The sequence below is a fragment of the Pagrus major genome, chromosome 3 (assembly GCF_040436345.1).
Source record: "Pagrus major chromosome 3, Pma_NU_1.0".
NCBI lineage: Eukaryota > Metazoa > Chordata > Actinopteri > Spariformes > Sparidae > Pagrus > Pagrus major.
In genome coordinates this window covers 3,080,106-3,102,381 of record NC_133217.1, presented here as the reverse complement: position 1 = coordinate 3,102,381, position 22,276 = coordinate 3,080,106, and the positions used below count along the sequence as shown (strand labels likewise).

General features: G+C 41.9%; 1 protein-coding gene across 3 annotated transcripts in view; it reads left to right on the top strand.

The window, feature by feature from the left end:
- The first annotated feature begins 6,443 nt into the window (after positions 1 to 6,443).
- Positions 6,444 to 22,276, top strand: part of LOC140993440 (protein shisa-7-like) — a 34,602-nt gene continuing 18,769 nt past the window's right edge. For 2 of the 3 annotated variants that reach the window (XM_073462873.1, XM_073462875.1), the window contains exons 1-2: positions 6,444 to 6,749; positions 7,122 to 7,204. The gene's annotated coding sequence lies outside the window, so the exon portion shown is untranslated. The remainder of the gene's footprint in view (positions 6,750 to 7,121; positions 7,205 to 22,276) is intronic. The other variant, XM_073462874.1, reaches the window with a different exon arrangement.

The following is a 22,276-nucleotide window of genomic DNA, read 5'->3' as shown; positions in this document are numbered from 1 at the left end:
AGTTGTGAGTCATCTGAAGACGACCTTGGTTGTTCTGTTTTCATTCTTGTATTGTTTTGAAAAATGAACGATGAATTCAGACTGGATGTATTTTTATTTGTTGCATTTTTGGAATAAACTTTTGCAGATTTCTTTTTGTTCTGAAGGATTATAAACTGTCCAAACTTTCCTTCTCCTTTTGTTTTTCCTAGAAAATTAGACTTTGTTACATAAATGCTGTGTTTTTACCACAGAGGTTGCTTCTATCCTGCTAGAAGAGTCGACACCTTCGCTTTGATATGTGGAGATATCTAGCATCACTCGTGCAGACACACACACACATCATAGTATCACAGCAGGTCATGAAACTATTGTTAAATATAATCAACAGGATCTATTTGTTTTTGTGACTCTCAGCACAATAATCTGATCGAAACGACATATGAACAACACTGAAGTGAGGTGGTTTAAATGGCCGTTTGGCAGCCTTATCGGCTCGTAATAACCTATTCTGACCCGATCCGAATCTTTTCCTTAACTTAACCAAACTCTTTCACAACGTTAACCACATGACGCAGAAGGTCCGGCAGCACCTGTCGCTGGTACTCTCCAACGGCCATGTAGCTCGTTTTGGGAGTCATTGGCAATGAACCTACTCAGTTGTTTAGGTGTGAGGACGAATCGCCTGGTGAGACAGTTAATAAGCATATTTCCTTTAATGTCAGACGTTTCTTTCTAATCTGGATTTGCCATAAACTGTTTTAAGATGTTGTTATTAACCTCATAAAAGCCTGCTAAAAAAGACAAGTCAAAACTGTGTAAGACTCCTTTAACAATATGTAATTTCATGTCAGCCTCCACCGTGACCGACGTGTGATAATATTACAGTTGGTCTGAAACGTGCCTCTGGATCACATCTCTGTCGAGGAAGGCCAGAGAAAACAAATCAGGTGTCCACTAACGCCGTGCCGTCAGCCGCATGAGACCCGAGAGTTTGACCTTCCTCGTCTAATCAGAGCAGCGGAGTCCCTCCTCATCCTCTGCTGGCGGTCGGACTGAATCCCCAAGGGGATCATTAAAGGTTCATTTCTTCAAGAAGTACCTCACATCACGCTGCCCCCTCTGAATCATATCTGCTCGGCCATATCTTCCTCCTCCACATGCTCTAATTTTGCTCTTGAAAAAAAAAAATCTCTCTCTGCTTTTTTTTCTGTCTGTTTTGCAGCTTTTCTGTTGTTGCATTTTCATCCAGAGCTCACATCTCTGTTCACACTCACTCCTTCACTGGTGATCATCTTCAGACCGAAGCTCTGCCTGTTGCTATGAAATGCTCTCTGACAGACACCTGGACCCTGCACCTGAGGATAAACTCGATACTGAGTAATTTGTTACTGAGTACCTGATTGAAAATGGACATTTTCCTGGTGAAGACACTTCTGATCTGCTGAAAAATAAAAATACAGTTAAACAAATCATCACATCGTTGGGATCGAGGGTGAAAGACGCTCATTGGAAGTCATTTATGTGATCAGGTAATCTCACGGAGATCAAGATTTCCTTTGCAAGAGACACCAGACGTGACAAAAAGACAAACACATACAGCAACACAACCAAAAAAAGTGCATAACATAAAAAAAACATACATCTTCTTTAATCTCTGTGCTTTTTCATCCATGACTTAGTTAAAATACTTCACTTATCCAGGCCTAACGAGCCATAGCAACCTAACATTAGCATGTGGCTAGCTAAGATCGCTAACAGTTATCAGAGCAGACTGAAAAGATGAAAAAGCACGGAGATAACTGAAGACATACGCTGCAGGTGGACAGATGACTGTTAGCCGCATGCTAACGCTCGTTTTTACACTCTGTTCTTGGAAGAGCTGCCAAAAATAAAAGTGCAAGCGAGCAGCGAAGCTCCGACCTTCAGGATTTAAATCACAAATCAGAGAGAAGGTGACGTGCAGAGCTTTTTATCTGTTCAAGTTTCGTCCTGTGTTGTCGTCTGTGTGAGATAAGTGGAGGAAAAGTTGTCTGTCTTCGCTTTAAATACTGTATTTCAGTGTGTGTGAGACATCGAGAGCGGTCAAAGATAAAAAGTTAAGTGGATGATACATGAACTGAGAACTACGTCCTAAAAGTTTTGGTTTTACTTCCACGCATGAAAGCTTTTGTGTTTCCTGTATTATTTGCATTTTTGAACCCGTTTCAGCCGAACTAATGATCTTTAAGTGCTCTCTTCTCTCTTCTCTCTGACAGCTGCGTCGTTTTTATTCCCTCTGGACGTAAAGACGACTGTCAGTGTTTGTGATCAGCTGACCTTAAAAGACTTTTAAAGAAAATCATTTCAAAGTTTAAGGTTTCCAGTCGCGCTGAGGTTCGGTGACGGCTTTGTTTTCGATCGACTGATGAGAATAGATTCCCTCTAAAGAACGCGACGAGCGAACTAATTATTCATGAACGCAATAAATGAATAATGCTGACGATTGAAACCAAATCTGACGAGGTGGTTTCTAAATGAACGCTTTAAATCAAAATCTCCCTGAAGTGCACTTAACAGTGACACACACACACACATGGAAACCCCCCACATGTTTAATTCAGTGTGCTGCACAGGATTGATCTCCAGCAGCGTATTGATTGTAAGTTTAGTGAAGGTATTGATCTATTGATACTTGAAGGCGAGCTAAAGCTAAACCACTGTTACACTGTTGTGTTACACCTGCAGGGACCTTCAGTGTCTTTACAGTGGATTTGATGATACGTGTTTAATATATAGCGAGATGTATATTAAAGGACTCTCAGCGTCGTCTTTGCCGAGGGAACAGCTGGCACACGGTCGGGTAGCTGTGTGCCAACTCCTCTGGCTATTTCTGCAGAGACCAACATGTAGCTTTCTCCATCTGCGGTTCCTCCACAGCATTTTTCTGCTGAACTCGGGTCAGCGCCGCTCGAAAAACCTACAGACTCGGAATGAAATATTCATCTGCATGAAAATGGATGATAACTTGAAGGCAGCTGGCGAGAGAGGAGCAGCAGATCAGAGGAGCACGACTTCACCCAGTAATCAATGCAGTGGAGGTTTAACCTTTGCAGACTCCGGTGGACGTGATCTCATGCTGATGTTGTTGTTTCGTGCCAAAAGTATTCGGGGTGAAAAACGTCTCAATGGGCAGAATAAATGTTAGCAAAGCAGGTTTCTGCAAAAAACACAGATCATTTCAAACTGAATGTTTCTTTATGTTGCAACTTTAGGTTGGATTTTCTATTTTTGTCTTGGCACAACGCTGCGCTTTATGTTCTGGTGAGGTTTAGGCACAAAAACCACTTGGTTAGGGTTAGAAAACACGATTCGGCTTAAAATAACCATTATGGTCGCAATTATCGCAGATGAAGTTGGTCTGACACCCAGTTTTGTCGCCACAAGAGCAGCTGGACATGTCTTCCTGTATATCCAGCGGTGTGACTCGAACTACAGTTGGCTGATTGGCAGCCTTGTCGCCTGTAATAATGCCACCAACACCCCCTCCACCTTCAGATGTGAAGTCTAATAAGCATATAATGTGAACGCACAAAAGTCAACCTCAGACGTATCTGTGGTTTGTAGAAACGTGAACTGCTGACATTACACCCTGGAGACCGGGCTGTGAAAAACCTTACAAACAGAGACAACGGGTTCAAAAACTGCCCACAAATGACAACATTTTTTGCAGATCAGTCGGCAGGAGAAAATGTTTTTCAAACTTATTGTGTTCAAGACACGTCTGTATTTGTATCTGATCAAATTAGCCTCGATAAGGTGTGATATCTTATTATTATATGATTATTTTTAGTTCCCCTGACTCTCCAGAGTTACTGTGTGTTTCTGAGTTTGAGGTGTTTCAGCCCAGTCTCCAGGATATGATGTTAGCAGTTTCTGCAAACCACAGATCGTCTGATATTTGCACCTAACGTGTCAAATCGTGTTCGCATTATATGCTTATTAGCCGACGTTCACATTGAGAGGTGGGTGAGGAGGGAGGTGATGTTATTACAAGACACATTGCTGCCAAACGGGCGACTGCAGATCGACTCCGTGGGGAGATTTCCAGCTGCTCTGCGACTCCCTTCTTCAACATAATGGGATTAATGTTGTTGTTTTATCATCACTCGCTGAGAGGCAAAGTTCAGCTGCTGATTCCTCCAGATGGACGATCTTACCTTGTATTTGATTGTAGGCATGTTCAGCTGTAAGAGAAAGTGAGATACATTATGTCTTTACATTAAGAATTCATTCATGAATAAATAAAAATGATCAAAGTGAATCTGATAACCAGAGAGGAAACCTTTGTCTTATAATAAGAGAGCACCACAGTGGATCAATACCGATATATTAGTCAAGATGCAAACAGATATGATAATTGACACACATCCGTTCAGATACTCGTGGATACCAGAGAGGCTGTAACGCTGACGGGCGCTGACGTGAAACACTCTGCTTTATTTACTGCCTGCTGACCTGTGAAGTCACTTATTTGATCCGTGATTTTCCACTGACATGCCTGCCTGCATGTTACAAAACCGGCCGGCCTGCTGCCGCTGAAACGTGACCACTACTACTACGAGTCTTTATCTCAGGATTCAACGTCTCTCATGCTATTTCACTTTCAATCATTTGAAGCAAAAATTGTCTGAAGCGGGTCCTGGTACCGTTTGCTTCTGCAGGGTTAAGACCGGCGCCGCCTTTTTGCATCGCTACCTTTGGACTGCCGAGGAATGTTAACCAGGCGCCGGAGGCAGAGCGCCGTGGAGATTTGCATATTATATTTTCCTCTCTTGTTGTTTAAGTCAACGGTGAGCGATGGAGGCAGAAACCGCCCGAGCTGCAGAGGCCGGGGGCCAAGAACAGGGGAACAAGCCTCCGCTAATTTCCTGGCAAAAATTCATAATTAACACGTTAGATGTACAGGCTGCGGTTGTCAAGGTAACTGATGACACCGCATTATCACTTGGCGCTTCTGCATCCTCCATCCTCCCCCTTTCCTCCCTCCTTCCTCCCATTCATCAAGCAGCCATTGAACAGCTCCGAGCAGGGAGGAAGGAGGAGGGCAACCCCACCTAAACTCAAATTAAAGTCCTTTTTATTCACAGAGGAGAGTTCACGAGATTAATTCCACACCTTCATTGGTCTGGTATTAATCTTGTAAAAATCAATTACAATAATACATGATTATACATTACAATGGGGAGCGGCGGGCCTGGGAAATCATAAACGACTGCGTAAACCACACTACCGTGCTGTTCCTCTTTAAAAAAAGTCTGTTTAACACAATTATAAAAACAAGTAATGAACTCCGGTGTTAGCCACAGAAACCAGGACGTTACTTCTGGAGAGACGTGTTGCTGCTACATGTTTTAAATGTCCTTTTTTTAGCTTCATGTGGACACACGACACCTGGATAAATAAACCCAAACTCTCTCTGTGACGATGAGACGATGCTTTAAAATGATAATACGTAATATTTCTGAATAAAAACGTGTAAAAACAACTTGTCCTTTGTTGTATATTTTGTTGAGCTTGTGTAAATCTGTAGTTTACTCAAGGTAATGATGCGTTTCATGTGGTCTGGAGGAATTTAGCTACTTACGCCGTTTTCCAGCGTAACAGGAGGCTAACCCTCGTTCTGAGAGCAACTGGTATATCGTATTATTCATTCATGAAGATCTAAGTTAGCAATCAAGCGAACGCTAACACTATTTCAAGTGCTTAGCTCACTTAGCTAACGACTCTTAAGCCTTGAACGTACGCTAGGCGCGTCAATTATTGCACGTACGCTAATTCTGCCGCGCACCGGAGGTATCGCCCACATTCATTCCCCGGTAACCTCGTGCTAGCTGTGAGCTAGCTTAGCTTAGCCAGTAGTCGACTTCTCCTAACGTTAATGTTACCTTCAAGAACTGATAAGACACAAAAACAAAAACATAAACAACGACACAATATTTAGTAGCTAGCAACCAAACGTTAGCCTAGGTAGCTAGTTAAAGGCAAACAAGGTAAGGAGGCGAGTAAGAATGCAAATACAAAATGTAAACATGGAGGCTTGTGTTAAGTTAAATTAAAAAAATTTAATAAAGTAATCAAGTATGAAGCTGGATTTTAATTCTGCTGAGAAAAAATAGTTCCCGGTCGGCGCATTAATATTCAGCGACGTTAGCGGTCGGCGCATTGATATGTACATTAACTGCGAGCAGTCACAGGTGCGCGCGTGTCGGGAATAAAATTTACCAAACGGTTTCGAACGCGACGCAGCCAATCAGAGGCGACGGGGCCCGAGCGAGCCGCTCCGTGATTGGCCACTTGAGGAACGCGAACGTGGGCAAGTGCCATATTGTCCAATCAGCGAGTTGGCGGCGGCGGCGGCGGCGGAGCAGCGCGGCGCTCTGCGGGAGCGGCAGTCAGTGTCGGAGCGGCAGAGGGAGCAGCATCACCGCCGTGCGTGGAGGCTCTGGAGGCGCTCAGCCATCCACCGCAGCGACTCAACTGAATCACGCAAAGATACACCTTTTTTGTCGTCGTCTCGCCGGTTTTATACGCTTTTCATTGTGTGTGTGTGTTGTGTGGAGAGGACCACGGGAGAGCGCGGCTCCTCACTGCGGCTGAATCAGTCTCCTCTTCCGGACCCGGACCCGGGGATTACAATGAAACATGTAGGTGACGCGGTCTTTATCTGACAGTCCGGGAATCACAACAAGACCACAGAAGAAGAAGAAGAAGACAGAAAAACACAGCAGGTAAGAAGAAGAAGAAGAAGAACTCGTTAACATAATGTTATCATGTTTTTTTCTTGCTAACTTCAGAGCCGGTAGCGTTTAAAGGAAAGGTGTGTGTGTGTGTGTGTGTGTGTGTGTGTGTGTGTGTGTGTGTGTGTGTGTGTGTGTGTGTGTGTGTGTGAGGCGGCTCACCGTCCTGACTCATAATGTTAACTTACAAGGCGTCAGACACGAGCCCAGGGCGCATGTGTGGCACCGCAATGTTGTGCGCTTTATTGTTGAGCCTCCATTGATTTTTTTTTTTTTTTTATTGAGACACAAAACAAAGTGTCGTCTCCGCCGTGTGTTAGTTTGATTCACGCGAGGCACTGCTTTCTTCTCCGTTTCTTCAAGGGAGGGGGGTGAACATGGTGACGGGTGCCGCATCTGTAGGTCCAGCGTCCTCTCTGTGGAGCCCCTGCGTAAAAGAAAAACAGGTATTTTTCTTTTTTTTGCTGCCTTCATTTTGTCGGTGTTGTGCTGCTGCAGTGTGTGAGACAGACGTGAGGCTTTTTGTCTCATCTTCTGCCACACACACATGCATGCATACATACAACACATGCATACATACAATACAGTAACGCCTCAGCGTAATGCAACAAAACCTCCCATTTTGTGTCTCACTGTGATGCCCTGCATGCAGCAGCAGCAGCAGCAGCAGCCATATGGACTCACCTAGCAGCTGAAAAAAACAAAGAGGAATAATTGTGTGTGTGTTTCTGTATGCATGCATGTGTGAGAGTGTGTGTGTGTGTGTGTCATGAGGAAAAAAGATCACACACATGCACAAACACACTCACACACATGAGTGCCATGACTGCCTCCAACGTGAGCATAATTGCCTCATGAATGCTAATGCATCATGCTAATGCAGAAACACTGCAAACTAACTGCACTGCCGCCTCATGGGCTCACAGGTGTTGGCTAGCCTTACCTAACTTGCTGTGTGTGTGTGTGTGTTTGAATGCATGTGTGTAGGTGTCTGTGTAGGTGCGTGTTTGTGGATGATATCACCTTGCATATATGCTTGCAGGGGCCATGTGTGGTTGAGGATGTGTTTTAGCCAGGATTTTTTTTTGTAGAGCTGCACACCTACACCTGCCTCACCGGGTTACTGAAGCGAGGGGTACATTAGTGAAGTGCTTCCCATGCTCCATAATTGACACAGTAAGAGTCGGGCCCGCTCGGCCACATGAAAGTTCTGGTGTGATACTTCACCTGCGGCACAGTGTGACAAAGTGAAATTTTAAATCGGCCTGAAACACTTCACATCTGAAAAACAATGCTTGATGGTGGATGATGTAATCTTCACATCGCATCCAGATATTTCTGCAGCCTCGCTGAAGTTTGTTAGTCGGACTGTAACAAATGATTATTTGTCGGTTATCATGCTTTGACTGGTAAATATCAGAAATGGAGGAAAAATGGCCGTCGAAATGTCCCAGAGCTCAATGTGACGTCTTCAAAATGAACAAAAATCTAAAGATATTCAGTTTATTAGAAGATGGAGGCTGGTGAGGTTGTACCCAGTGAATGTTCAGCTTTTTAAAATAAAATACTTGAACTATTAATTGAACATTGATAGAGCCCGACTGATATATCCATATATTAGATGGCCGATATTTTTCTATCAGTATCGGCATTTACTCTCTCAGTTATGCACAATATGAAAACGTTTTTATTTCAAGCAGTAATGTAGAAAAACAAAGCTTTTTTAAAGCTGTAAAACAGCCTGACTCTGTTACATATGTTTGTCACTAATGTTTGGTCGCCACATTTGAGGGTTCTTGTGTGTTTATGGCTGATATATCGACATTTTTACTAATATGGGACCCAAAAATCAAGTATTAGTCGGGCTCTAATAATCAAAACATTGTGCTAATATGTTTTTCCATCGATCACGTTAAAGATATGATATTCGATTTTGCGGGCTGATGTTATGGAGTAAAAAGAAAAATGTAATATCAATATATCAACCGATATATTGATATTTAATGGAGGCAAGATATTTTACAATAACAACATACACACAAATACCAATAAATCTGCGAGAGGCAAATATCAGCTGGTAATATCGACACTTGTGGCTCAGACAGGTAACGGAGGCAGGATATTTTCTCAGTTTAAAGGGGCTCCTTGGGACTTCTGTGTCGGGCTGGAAGCTGGTCTTTAGTTTATGTTAGCGGACGAGACGAGGCACTCGAGCATGATGTGCTTAAAGTCACATCCGGAAAAAAATCTACCCAGATTCCTCCACAAAGCTTGTACGACGACCGAGGGAGACGAGGAAGGTCTAATTTTTCACCTCACGTTACAATCCACTCGCATACGGCCACTAAAAAAGTGATTAATACATTTAACAATACACTTTAACTATAAAATGATCATCTCTGCATATCTGGCAACATTACAGATATATCTGTGGTAGGCCAATATATCAGTTGGGCTCCACTTGTGATCATTTTTGCCATTAATTGATGAATTGTTTAGTCTATAAGATGTCAGATTTTGGGGCAAAATGGCCATCACATTTCTCAGAAACCAACTTAATGTTAGTCTGACATAAGTTGTTTGTTATTTTTGAGTCTAAAACTAAAATATTACATTTATAATTTGATAAAACAGGAGTAGATGGACATGTAATGTTTATTTTCATTACTGATTAGTCCAGGAGCTTTTATTTAATTGATTAATTGTTTTGTCAATGAGATGGACAAAATCACAATTTGAGATCAAGATTTTGAAAATTGTAATTTACAGTGAAGAGCGAGAAAAGCAGCCAGTCGTCACATCTGAGAGGCTGAGACTTATTAATACTTTAACACTTTGTCTTGATAAATGACTGAACAGATTGTCAGGATGGCAGCAGATTGATTTCCTCTTGAGCCGCAACGATTAGTTGATTGATCGATTAGTCGAAAGTCAAAAGAAAATTAGTTGCCAACTATTCTGATAATCATTTTTCAAGCAAAAATGTCAAACATTTGCTGGTTCCAGCTTCTTAAATGTGAGGATTTGCTTCCTTTCTTTGTCTTCTATGACAGTAAATGAACAGTTTTGGGGTTTTGGAGTGTCTGCTGGACAAAAGAAGACATTTGAAGATGCCACTTTGGACTTTTTGATATTTTTATAAGAGTGAAAATAATCAGCAGATGAATCTACAAAGAAAATAAGCTTCTCAATCAAGTTGTTGTTTAATCGAATCGTCCGTCAACAATAGATGTAAGGTTTCTCTGTCAGCTTCTCAGAATCATCTTGTGAAAGCAGCTCTTTCACACCGACGTCCGACATGAACACGAGGGTAAAAATCCTGTGCAGAGGAGGCAGAGAGAGATCACTGTGTGGATCCACGGCAGCCTCGACAGACCAGACTGCAGCGCAGCCACAGGACATTGTGTTTGAGTAAAGGGCCGTAGCTTACGATTATACATGCGTTTACCCCTACAGCTGAATGATCACACTTTCAAGCTGCTGGTGCGCCTATGTACGCCTACCTTTGAGTGAAATCAACAAGTTCACGCCCACTCTCTGGGGGCTGTTGAAAGGCATTCTGGGAAACGCTGGGAATCACTGACTGAAGTGGAAGCAGACGAGAAAGTGGGTACACGGAGTTGATGACAGAAGCGTTGCACATCACAGATAGATGATATAACGGTGTCAGAGTGTCGGAGGGGGGTTGTTCCTTTTAAAATGTCAGCAGAGTATCCGGCTCTCTGGGGTTTATTTTCAGGTGATGTTCACCTCACTGGCAGCGTAGCGGATGACTTGAAGTTGACGCCCCTCGTTGCATGATGGGTGACTTCAGCTCGCCGGGGCCCGGTGCGCTCATTCCCCCGATGTGGTGGAGGAGGCGGATCGTCTGCAGCTTCTCCATCCATCATGGTTGTTTTATGAGTCAGCGGTGATTAATATGATAGGTGGTGTACAGGCATTCAGTGTCCCCCGGAGAAACGAGCTGGAAATGGGCGACGTACATAGACAAACGGCCTTGACTGCACCCCCGGATGTTGGAGAGTCTCAGGTGTTGACGTCATCATCGGGCTGGGGGGGGACGTGGGTACAAATGGCTGACGGTATTTTCGGCACACAACAGCCTTCAGGAACAAACAGTATTGTGTTTGTGCCGGTTTGTACAGTGACTCCTCGTCCTGGTACTCCTCCGCTGTCATTGATGTGAGACAGAAATGTCTCTGGCTACAGGTGTGATCCAACACCTGATTCTCCTCTGATCCACTGCTGTACAAACCGAGATGTGCACCATTAGTTATTCTGCTAAAACGAAGAGCTCCCTTTTTTTTTTTTAAATGTTAATGTCTGATTTTTTGGAATGACCCATTTTGTCGTCCAGCAGACGTTTTAATTAAAAGTTTCAGTCTGAATGGTGACATATGGCTGACCTGGTTGGGCTCAGTGCTGGCTGCTCTCTTGTCAGCTGGGATTGTAGACGGTTATACTCGAGCAGATTCAGAGTCTAGATGGCACGACTGGAAGCTATTTAGAGTCAGTCACATGCCTTTATATGTAGAACGTACGTTATTGTTCACTCTTTGGCAGCTTTTTGGAATTAAAGTGACACGATGATGAAAATGTGGCACATTTTGCTTGTGGCAATGGCTCCTATAATTGTCTGATTGAAACTCAGTCAGTCACAGATTGAGTTTAGTGTTTAGTTAAAGCGGAAACAGTTTCCTTGTAGTTTCGCTGTTGGCGCCATCGTTCTGCATACAGCGTTAGCAACATGGCTACCGCTAGCAGCCTGGCTCAGCGCCATGAAAAGGCAGAGTAAAAGACTTACTGATGACTTACACTGACTCACTGATACTTTATGATCAAGTAGATAAATTCTGTTTTTGAACCATCTGAAGTCCCAGTGGTGAGAGGAAACGCATATCAGCAAGGGAGCAGACTTTGACACAACACCAGAGCGCTCTCCGTGGACTGAATACCCGTCTGTTCACTCGGTTTCTGTCACTTCTTTGCCTTCTCCATCAGTTTCCATAGTTTTTTTCCAGTTGTTCCACTGTTGGCTGTGGATAGTGACCGGGGAAAACAACGCCTCTTCCTGTTTTGGTTGCACGATGGCAGATACGCTTCCTTTGTGCTGTAATTCGTCCGTCGTTTTTCACCCGTGTCCGTTGGTTGGTTGGATTACTGTGTAACTGGATTACACAAAAACTACTAAACAGATTTCCACAAAACTTGGATGTTGGATGAGTCTCAGCCCAGATTAGACCCCATTAACTTTTGTTGTGGATCCAGGAATCTTTTCTGATTTTCTTTCATTTCAAGAGAGGACGTCTTATGAAATTTTAATTTATTTCTCAGGTAGTGATGCACGGATCTTGATTGAAAAAAGCAGGCATATTTGGGTGGCTGGTATCTGAGTAAAATCTGGATATAGCAGATTTAAATGTGATTTATTTGATTCAGGTTTAGGCTCGACTGTTTGGTCTTGGCAAAGGTATGCGCTCATCTTGTTTAACGTTTCAGTTTTTCAGCATTTAGAGACAAATTGAGTGACATCATACAACCACTAGAAAAAAAAAAGACGCTTACTCTCATGTTTTAGATCCAGCTTGTAGAGATTGCTCATTTAATCCGAAGAGATTTGGTGATCATATTGCTCACCAACCCCATGTTGACTTTATCTGGTATCTTTCCACCAGTTTTTTTGTCTCTGTTTTCTCGGGCAGACACTTGGCAGCACTGACTGCTGTTACAAAGATTGTTTGTTGACTTGTTTTGTCGATTCTGCTTGCCAGTGTCAGTGTCTCAGCAAGGCAGAGCAACCAGCAAGTGCCACTGTTCAAGCTGAAACTATTTACCAAGCGGTTAGTCATCGCACTCGGGCCTGGACTGGAAACGCTCCTCGCTGGACCGACACCTTCCAGTTGGCTGTGAGGGAGGTGCAGCTCCGAGAGGCCTTTTTTTTTTATTTTGCCCCGGTCGTATTAACCACCTTCAACAGACGGGCCAGCGCGGCGACATCCCGCTGCTGCACATACATGACAGCTAAACATTATGTTTAATTCACGCCTTCTGAAGCTGTCACTAAGAGAAATTACACCACTGTTCCCATAGAAAGGGAATAATTAACGCCTAGATCAGATTGACTAATTATACAGCTGATAATTATTTGAAAGAAATATTCAGAGAGGTTTCGCAGGCCGGCAGCGTCGGGACTAACGGAGCAAAGAAATGTGATTTCTATGAGATGTCTCACACACAGTGGCTGTCGCTTTCTGCTTCACAGTTAACATGAGAGCATATGGTGTCATAAACTGAGCGAGCATGATGCAGTCAATGACAACATTTACATATCACGCTCTGGACACACACACACACACACACCCTGTCTGTATTGATTAAACATTTGCTGATTGATTAAACACTTATTCCACTAAGTTACTTTACAGAATGATTATTTGCTTTATTTTAGCACCTCTCACTCTGTTCGTCCTCAGATTATTTGCTTGTTTGGTTCATTGCGTCCCTGCTCGTCTAGACTCTTGCAGCTGCATCTTGAGCAGCTCCTTTTGGTATTTATCTGCTCATATCTGTGAGGCTTTGTCAGGCCGGTACAGTTGTAAGCAGAGCTGCTGTGTTGCTGCTTCTGTTTTTTAATTTGGTAAACATACTTTGGACTGAAGCTCACCAGACTCAGAATTTTTCATAATTACTGGGTGCTGCATGCTCAAGTAACAAATAATTAAATATCCAGGAGTGAGATCCAGCTCTGCTAATTTATTCAGCACAAGCAGCGACATTTTATTAATAAATGATTCAGTAAGTAACAACAGTGAAGAGGGGACTTATTATGTCTCCCATATTCTGTATATATCCCATATTAAGTTTTGTTACCTGGTGAACCGACTGAACAAACTTAAGGGCATGTTTAAGAGCATAATATGTGAAAACACTTGTTGTATCTTGTTGCTTTAGCTCTGGAGGAGACGGGATAGGTTTAACAAAAGATTCTGTTCAGTTGCATTATGGGAAATGTAGGATCCAGGGATTGAAAGTCAGGATATCTCAGCCTCTGTTGCGTTGATTTCAAACATTTTGCTGTATAGGAGCAATTTGTAAGGCATGGCCACTGTCAAAGACGTCTACGTACTGTGTTGCAGAGATGTCTACTGAAGTTAGCATGCTATACAGCTAGCCTCGGCTAACCCTGTCCTGTAATACCACTTTGTACCTCAAGAAGTGATAGTCTGAAGAGAGTCTGTGAAGAAGGGAGGTATTCTTACACTATTTTTCCTGACTAAACAGAGAAATACAGTTCCTCTCTAACTAAGACGAGCTTGATTGCCTTGTTAGCTCATCGTAAAACAAACTTCCTTCAAACTAAATGAAACAAAACTCACCAAACACTCTTGGTTTGTCTTCCCACAGTCATGTCTGGTTTGGTCAAAATAAAGACGAGATAATATTCTGGCTTTAAACGCCGTTCTCACCCTCTGTTGTCGCCCGACTCTCTTGCTCATCTCCCACTGCTCGTCTTTCCTGTCCCCGCCCGCTGTGTTTTGGAGTCATAGTCTTGATCACAGCCACTGTAAATCCCCTCTGGCATCTGTCAGTCTCAGTCCCAGTTCGGTGTCCAGCCATGTTCACTGAAGTCCAGTATTGTGAGCGGGAGTAAGCAGTTATGCTACTATATACTCTATGCTATCCTTAAAGGTTTGGAGCTACCTCTTACTAATTACACCTTAAATCTGTCTAAAGTCCCCTAACGTGATAGAAATGCAACACTGAAATGCTGCAGTAACCCTTTAAAACATGCATCTGTTGGTTGCAGTGTGTTCGTGTGTGTCTAGTTAACACTCAGTTAACTATTCAGTTGTGCTCAGCCTGATTAATTCAGTCCCGTGTGAGGCTGTGTCGAGTCGCGGACCTTTTTACTTCAGTCATATAAACAGGAGCATTGTGTTGAGATTCTGCAAAGTGAGTAGTCGGACTTGAAGAACTTTCTTTTTCGTCTGAAGAAAATGTCAACAATGCATAAAAATAGCAGGAAAATATGGTGAAAGCTGCGGAGCTGACTTTGTGGTTAATAAAACCTGAACGTTTTGTGCCGCTACAGAGGAGAGGCTGTAAAAACGCTTTGGGCAAAAATCAGTCAGCAGTTAGCTTTTCATCAATGTCTTTTAAAGTAAGTTTTTGTTTTCTGCACCTCACACCGCCCCGAAACACTGCAAGCAAGTCTCTTGATGTGAGTTATTGGATTTTAAATGGTGTCTGTCTTCAGGAAGTGGGGCAGGATGTTATGCAGGGACAGACTATGTAAAAGTAGGCCAGTCGGACCGGAGCTCCTATAAAGCAGTTTTGTAAAAATCTTCAGATCCATGACACAAATTAAATCTGCTTTAAAGGCGTGAACTCCTTCAAGTCACACCTGACGCAGGTTTCCACGCTTGTTGCTGCGGTTAAAATGTTGCAGGTGTTCGGATCAGAGTATAACAATGTGAGATGTTGTGTGTTTATGTGTTATGTATTCTTACTGGCATACCATGATGTAACAACTAAATATTCACCGAGGGGTCACGCAGTTGCTCACGTCACGATGTGGTTTTAGTCTGAAGAAGAGTCGATCATGTCAGACCAAAGATTTCGGGGAATCTACAGTTATCACAACCTTTTTTTTCAGTGTTTTAACAGATGCAAGGACTCACAAGTCACAAGTAATAGCCTGTAAACGCTGAATAATCTGAATCTGCAAAGTAACCAGTACCTAAAGTTATCAGAAAATGTGGAGGAGTAGAAGTGTAAAGTAGCAGAAAGTGGTTTCAAATATTGATTATTGGTCTCCTTGATTACTAATAATCAGTATCAGCATCGGCCCCAGCGCTTAGAATAACCAATATGTACAGCGGCATGTGTTTAGACAATATTCAGAGTTTGAGAACTTGAATGAACAAAAGGTTGGGAGGCTAAAGATGGTTGTACATCAGTAAGGTGTTGGAAAAAAGTATTGTTTTGGTATTTGTACAGAAACGTGGATACGGTGTGGTCACTGTCCTGTGTACAAACTACTGTGGCTTTTGGTAAAGCTGCAGCGATTAGTCGATTGGTCGATGGCCAGAAAATTAATCATTAATCGACTGAGATGCCAAAAAGTACAAACATAAGAATATGCTGCTTATTTTGGTCTTAGTTTATAGAAAAATAATTATTTGTTTTTGGACTGTTGGTTGGACAAAACAAGGACATGAAGTCACTTTGGGATCTTGGATATTGTGATCAGTGTTTATCACTGTTTTCAAATATTTTCTAAACCAAACCAAACCGAAGATTCACTGGTTTCTGTCTCTCAGCTGTGAGGATTTGCTGTTCTTCTCTGTATTATGTCATTTTAAACTTAATATCTTGTGAGTTTTGGAGAGCTGCTTCTGGAATAAACAAGCGCCTTGGGAGAGTTTATGGTAATTTTCAGAAATGTTATAGTTTAAATAATCAATAATGAAAATAATACTTAGTTGCAGCCTGAGTTTCTGTTTTAGCTGCAACAGTTTGGCTTGTAATCAAATTCATATTGCTCATTCTTCATGTACAGTGGCCGTTCTTGTGGTGTTTTAATTTTTGGCGGAGTTTTTGGTTTTTTAAATCTGATTACATCTGATGTAAAGTTCATGAAAGTGGACTTGAAAATGACAAAACAGCCCAAACTCATTAAATGACTGACCGTTGGTGTTCAGCCCACCAAACAGCAGATTACTCAACTCCTGCTGAAATAAATCGTTGTGACATTATGTGGCGTCATTCTGATGAGAGTTAATGGACGCCCGGGCCTCCTGTAATACTCCTCACTCCGCACTATCATCTGAAAACTGGGCTGCATTAATGGATTTTTATTTTTAAACTAGTTTTATTCCACCGCCGCATCACTGTGTCGGGACCAAGGGCAGTGCATTGACCTTTACGGACAGAGTTCACAGCAGTGACGCCTCTCCCAGCCTCGCCTCAGTCCATGTTACAATACAGAGCCATACTGTTGCTGCTGCTGCTGCTGCTACATGCCCTTATGCACTGGCACATTTCCCAGCATGCTTCAGAGAGGGAGGGAGGGAGAGGGAGGTGAATGGAGATGAGAGGCAGGGTTGAGAGTGGGGTTAAAGAAGAGAAAAGAAATGAGAGTGAAGACGAGGAAGATAGTGAATGAGGAAGAGGAGATTCATATAAAAACGACAGCCCACCGCCGGCGTCGATCTGGACGCCGGCCAGCAGGATTGACGGACCTTTTTGTTGTGTACGTGTGCGCCTCCTGTGTGTGTTTTTTCTGTAACATAACACAAAGAGCGTCAGAGTACGAACCACAGGAACAAACGTCTTTTATTTTTTCCTTTTCTCCTCCTCTTGTTGTTTTTTTTTTTTCCTTCTTCTTTCTCTCTTTTCAATGCTGCAGTGCTATTCTGAGAGAGACGCTTCAGCCCACGCACTGCCAGAGAGGGAGGGAGTGAATGGATGGAGGGATGAAGTCAGGAGAGATGGTTGTGTGTGTGTGTGTGTGTGTGCATGTGTGTGTGCATGTGTGTGTTATGGGGTGGGGGAGTGTGTTGCACTAACTCACTGTCAGGGGGGCTTCTGTGTCTTTAAAGCTCATGTGTTCCTGCGAGGGGAGGTCAGGCGGGCGTGTAGCGGAGGCACGTATACAGTATACTGTACACACTCACGTATACATGTACGTATTAGGGCCCGGCTATACGCTGGAAATCAATGTTTACATATTAATAATGCGTTCCCAATATCGATACGTAACGCTAAATGGCACATGTATGCATAATCAATTTGGTATTCAATGCAGGGGACTCTGGTTCTACTGTAATGCATTACATCACTCTCTCTTTTAGGGGCTGCAGCTAACGATTGTTTTCATTATTGATTAACCTTTCAGTTACCCTAGTTATTAATTCATGAATTGTTTGGTCAGGAAGATATCAGGTCGTAGTAAAAAAGAAGTTTATTTGTACGAGCAACAGTCAGAAATTATTAATAGATGCAACAACTTGTCGATTAAGCGATTAAATGTCAATTTTTTTATATTTGATTAATCGTTTCAGTCATTTTTTTGACATTATCTGGGTCCAGGTCTTTTAATGTAAGGATTTGCTCCTTTTCTTTGTCATTTATGTAAGTAATCAAAGGTTTTGGACTGTTGATTTGACAAAGGAAACAATCTGAAGTCGTCAGTTTGAGCTCTGGGAAAATGTGATGAGCATTTTTCACAATTATTTGACATTTTACAGACAAAACGTGAAAATAATCAGCAGATTAATCGATAATAAAAATAATTGGGAGCTGCAGCCCTCCCAAAGTCCAAAGAATTTTAATTTAAAAGGACTCAAAACACAGTAAAGTGGCATTTAAGGATGGAGGACTGAAAAAATAAATATATAAATAAACTCCATGGACCACTGTGATTGACAGCCCACTCATTTGTATAATGATGCAGAAAGACATAAATAAATGTGGAAAGAAAACTCAAAAATAAATCATGATAGATAGAAAAAATAATAAAGACGTGTATAAATATTTAGATACATTTAAAATGGAGAAATAAAGGAAATTAAGTTAAGTTTAAAACAGAAACATCAATTTATGCCACATTAATACATTAATTATTACCTGAATTTATATTATTTTTGGTGTATATTAATTTATTTATTGAACCTTTTATTCAGCAGTATCAGTCCTCCGTACATAAGGAGCTGTAAACAGTGAGTGTTTGACATTTCTGTTGATAAATTACCGAAACAATAACATCAGTTATCTAAATTATCATTTGATTTTCTCTCTCGGACTCATTTTTGTAATACTTTACTCTTTAGACGTGTGAAACAGCAACTTAAATAACTTATATTCTTATAATTCGTCACAATTTGCTTGGAACTATTAAATTATCACATCACCTTTATATAAAGACGTAACAGGCAGATATTTACATTAACGATTGATTAATTACGACAGCCTTGAACACTTCGTCCCTCTATAAGTGGGGTTACGTCCATACGTCCTCTGTGAACTGTAGGTCGTCCGGTTCTCTGTAAACGAGGCTGAACGTGGCAGAGAGTCGGCAGACTGGCACCACATCTCTGAATGTTTGAATCACTCAGGAAAGCATTACTCATACGTTCAGGTTTTGTAACGCACGGGGCTTAAAATAACTGCAGTTTGAAGTCGATTTTCTTTGGGATTACTGCACTTTGTATACATTACTGTACATGAGAATAGATTCAGAGTGAGCTGTTAATGGACACTAATGTTACATAAACAGTGCATAAAGGAAATGAAAGAGTTTCTCACATCGGGGGGAAAACCCACAACGGGAGTGTGGACGGTGGTGACACAGGTCCAGGAAGATCTGTGGAGACAAAAAATGTAGATATTTTACATTTTTTTTGCCATTAGTCCTGAATTAACTGAGCAGTCGATCAAGGAAAATGTATCCTCAAGGATTCATTGTCAGTTTGGAAGTAAAAGGGCTAAAAATGTTCTGGTTCCAACATCTTAATGTGAGTATTTGCTGGTTTTTATTCTTTATTGTCATAAAGTGAATGTCTGACTGTTACGGTTCGTTTCCTCAGGATCTGTATTTCCTCAGCTGAGGTTGAGTAGCGTTAAATAACTTGACTTCGATAGCGCTTCCTAAATTTATATTTTTGTTGATACCAGTTTTATGAAATCTGTTTTAACAGAAGATTATTCATACATGTGGTGAGCCTGTCATGTAGCATTACTTGGACAAAGAAGAGACTTTTTTTGTAGTTTTGTTGAGTAAATGAAAACAACTAATCAAGAATATACTGCTAAAAGAAATGTATAAAATGAAAAATGTGTTAAATATCACATGCTGTATGCTATGGAAGTGGTGCAGATCTATAGTATACCACAGTATTGTGGCAGATTGTGTTGGCAGGGAGGCAGAGCAGCAGGCATACGGGCAGCAAGACAAATCCATACATGTGTGCAGCACACACAGCAAGACAAGTGGCCGAGCTCAGCAGGCACACAGGCATGTAAGCCACCAGCCATGCAGGAATACATGAAGATGGGAAGACATGGAGGACAGGCAGGTTACTGTAGAGGCTGAAACACACAGCAAAGGTCTTAATTCTTTCTTAATGTGTCGGCTTGGCTGCATAATTGCTCTTTACATCCATCTATCACCCGAGAAAGTTTTATATTCATGTAAACGAGCAGCGAGTTTCATGTGAGAAATGTGTCATTAGTGGGTGTTTAAGTGTTATTTGAGCACATCGCCGCACTTTCTCACAGTGGGGTTGTCCCACATGCACAGACGCTTAGATTAATTCAGAATAACAAGCAGGAATATCCTTTTTAATAAACACAGTCATAATGAAATGAAAATCCCATTACTGTGACTTCCTGAGCGGTGTTATCTTCAGTGTTATCTCACTGTGTCTCAGTATAAAAACAAGAATTAAAGCAGCCAATAAAGCTGTCACAGAGATGTTTGAGCAGTCCCACCTCTCCCCCTCACATCCTGTTTTAACAAGAGATAACATCACATTCAGGAAGAAAAATGCACTCGGCATGCTGTCCTGGTGCATCTCTGAATAAACTCATGAATTCATCATTTCAAGGATGCACTCGGGTGGACTGTTTGTGTTAGCTATGTGCACTTTAATTGGCTTTACTGGCTATTTGGGTTAAATTCATTGGATTAAGTCTGAAACCTGCAGACGCACGTTCCCTGATCAACCCATGAACGTGCATTAATCTGCAATTTCTGCTGTTTTTACTCGTATTGAATCGATGCACTTATTGCCTCGAAAGCCGGTGGAAGTTCAGCTGTTTGTCAGCAGGGGCTTCTTAATTACGACATCCGAGCAAGCGGGTCGGAAAAGCCCCCTGAGGGCGGAGATACACTGATGTGAAGCCAGGCTGTCAGGGCAGCAGAGCGCCCCGAACTTTCCAGCAGAGAGGACCGGGTCTATTTAGGTTACTGTGATTCAGGAAATAGTTCCCGTCAACCCTCCCGACCCTGGAATCAGAACATCCTGTTCTCGTATATTTTTCTCCTCCACTTGAGCTCATCTTGTTCCTCTCTGTTGTTTACTACTCGATGAATATTCTCATTCTCTGCGATCGGCCTCTGATGCTGCATGTTTTCGGCCTTGAGACTCTGATGCTGCCGTCGGCTGCAGGTGATGTCGTCGCTCCAGTGGCTGATCTCTTTTTTAGCTAGACGTGGGATTTGAAATATGAAAGTACATTTCCTGCACAGGGATGACAGACAGAGACGAGAGATTATGATAATCTCAGTTGTTTTGAAAAAATAAACCTGTAAATCTCAGGCTCACTGGTGCGACCAATGAAAATTGTTTAGTCGCGCTTGACTGATTTTTGGGTCCATGTGTGACCGAAGAAGTTCCTCCCTGGAGCCCTTCGTATGTCAGTCTATCATTCAGTATCTGATGATAACCACTTGGTCATTGATGGGGCTGTGCAATATATTAATATCATGTAATTATTGTGATGTTTGATCATATAACTTCTAATTATTAGTTCATCAGGATCCCCTAGAGCTGACGTTAGCTCAGGGCTGGGTGGTATATTTTATATGTTTATAATTATCGTGATATGAGACGTCATCGTCTTAGAAGTTGGATATTGTTGAGTGATTATACAGCACAAGTGTCGTCTTTTCCTGGTTTTTAACCATGATACTAAAGTGATGTCATTTTCTGACCTAACTGGACTGTTTCTACTTGTTCTTGTACTCATCTTTTTTGTACTCAAATCATTGAAAGTGAAAGTACCAAGAGTCATCTCTACAATGCTGTTGCAATACCGATAATGAAGTAGGACCTCTTTTGTAAAAAACATCGTAATATTTGATTTTGTTGCAAGCCATGTGATTGTTGTCGTTTTCTGTTTTTTAAGGCTTTTTTAAAGCTAATGTTGTCGCAGTATCAATATTAAAAGCCTGACCAGTAGTCGATTTTGGGGCTATATTAGAGAGTAAACATATTTTAAATATCAACCATATACACACGTTTTTTCTCTAATATGGTTATCAAACACTTTTTCAGTTTCACATTAAAGTTTATCGTCTAAAATTGTAAAGCAGTAAATTTCACTGCAAATGTAATCATTCTAAATGACTCCAAGCATCTTTTTCTGCATTATTGTCTCTAAAATATTGCACATAACGTACAGCATTTACGCTGTTACTGATATATCTGTATGTCTATATGAACATGGAGTTGCAGAAGAAAGCTTTGTATAGTGCGTGTATAGTAATGTGTAAAAACAGGCGTAGTCGTGTGCGTCTTTAGACCAGAAATCAACGGAGACCCAGACATCAACATCATCCTTGAAAAGCTCTGCAGACTTGAGGTGGAAAACGCTGCCAGGCATCACTTAGTATCACAGCAGCCAGAGGTCATGGAAGTTACTCAGCACGTGAAGTTTACGGTGATTTTAGATAAATAAGAGTAAGAGGACGTCAGGATCTGGGTTGTGAGATTTTTCCTGACAGCAGTGTT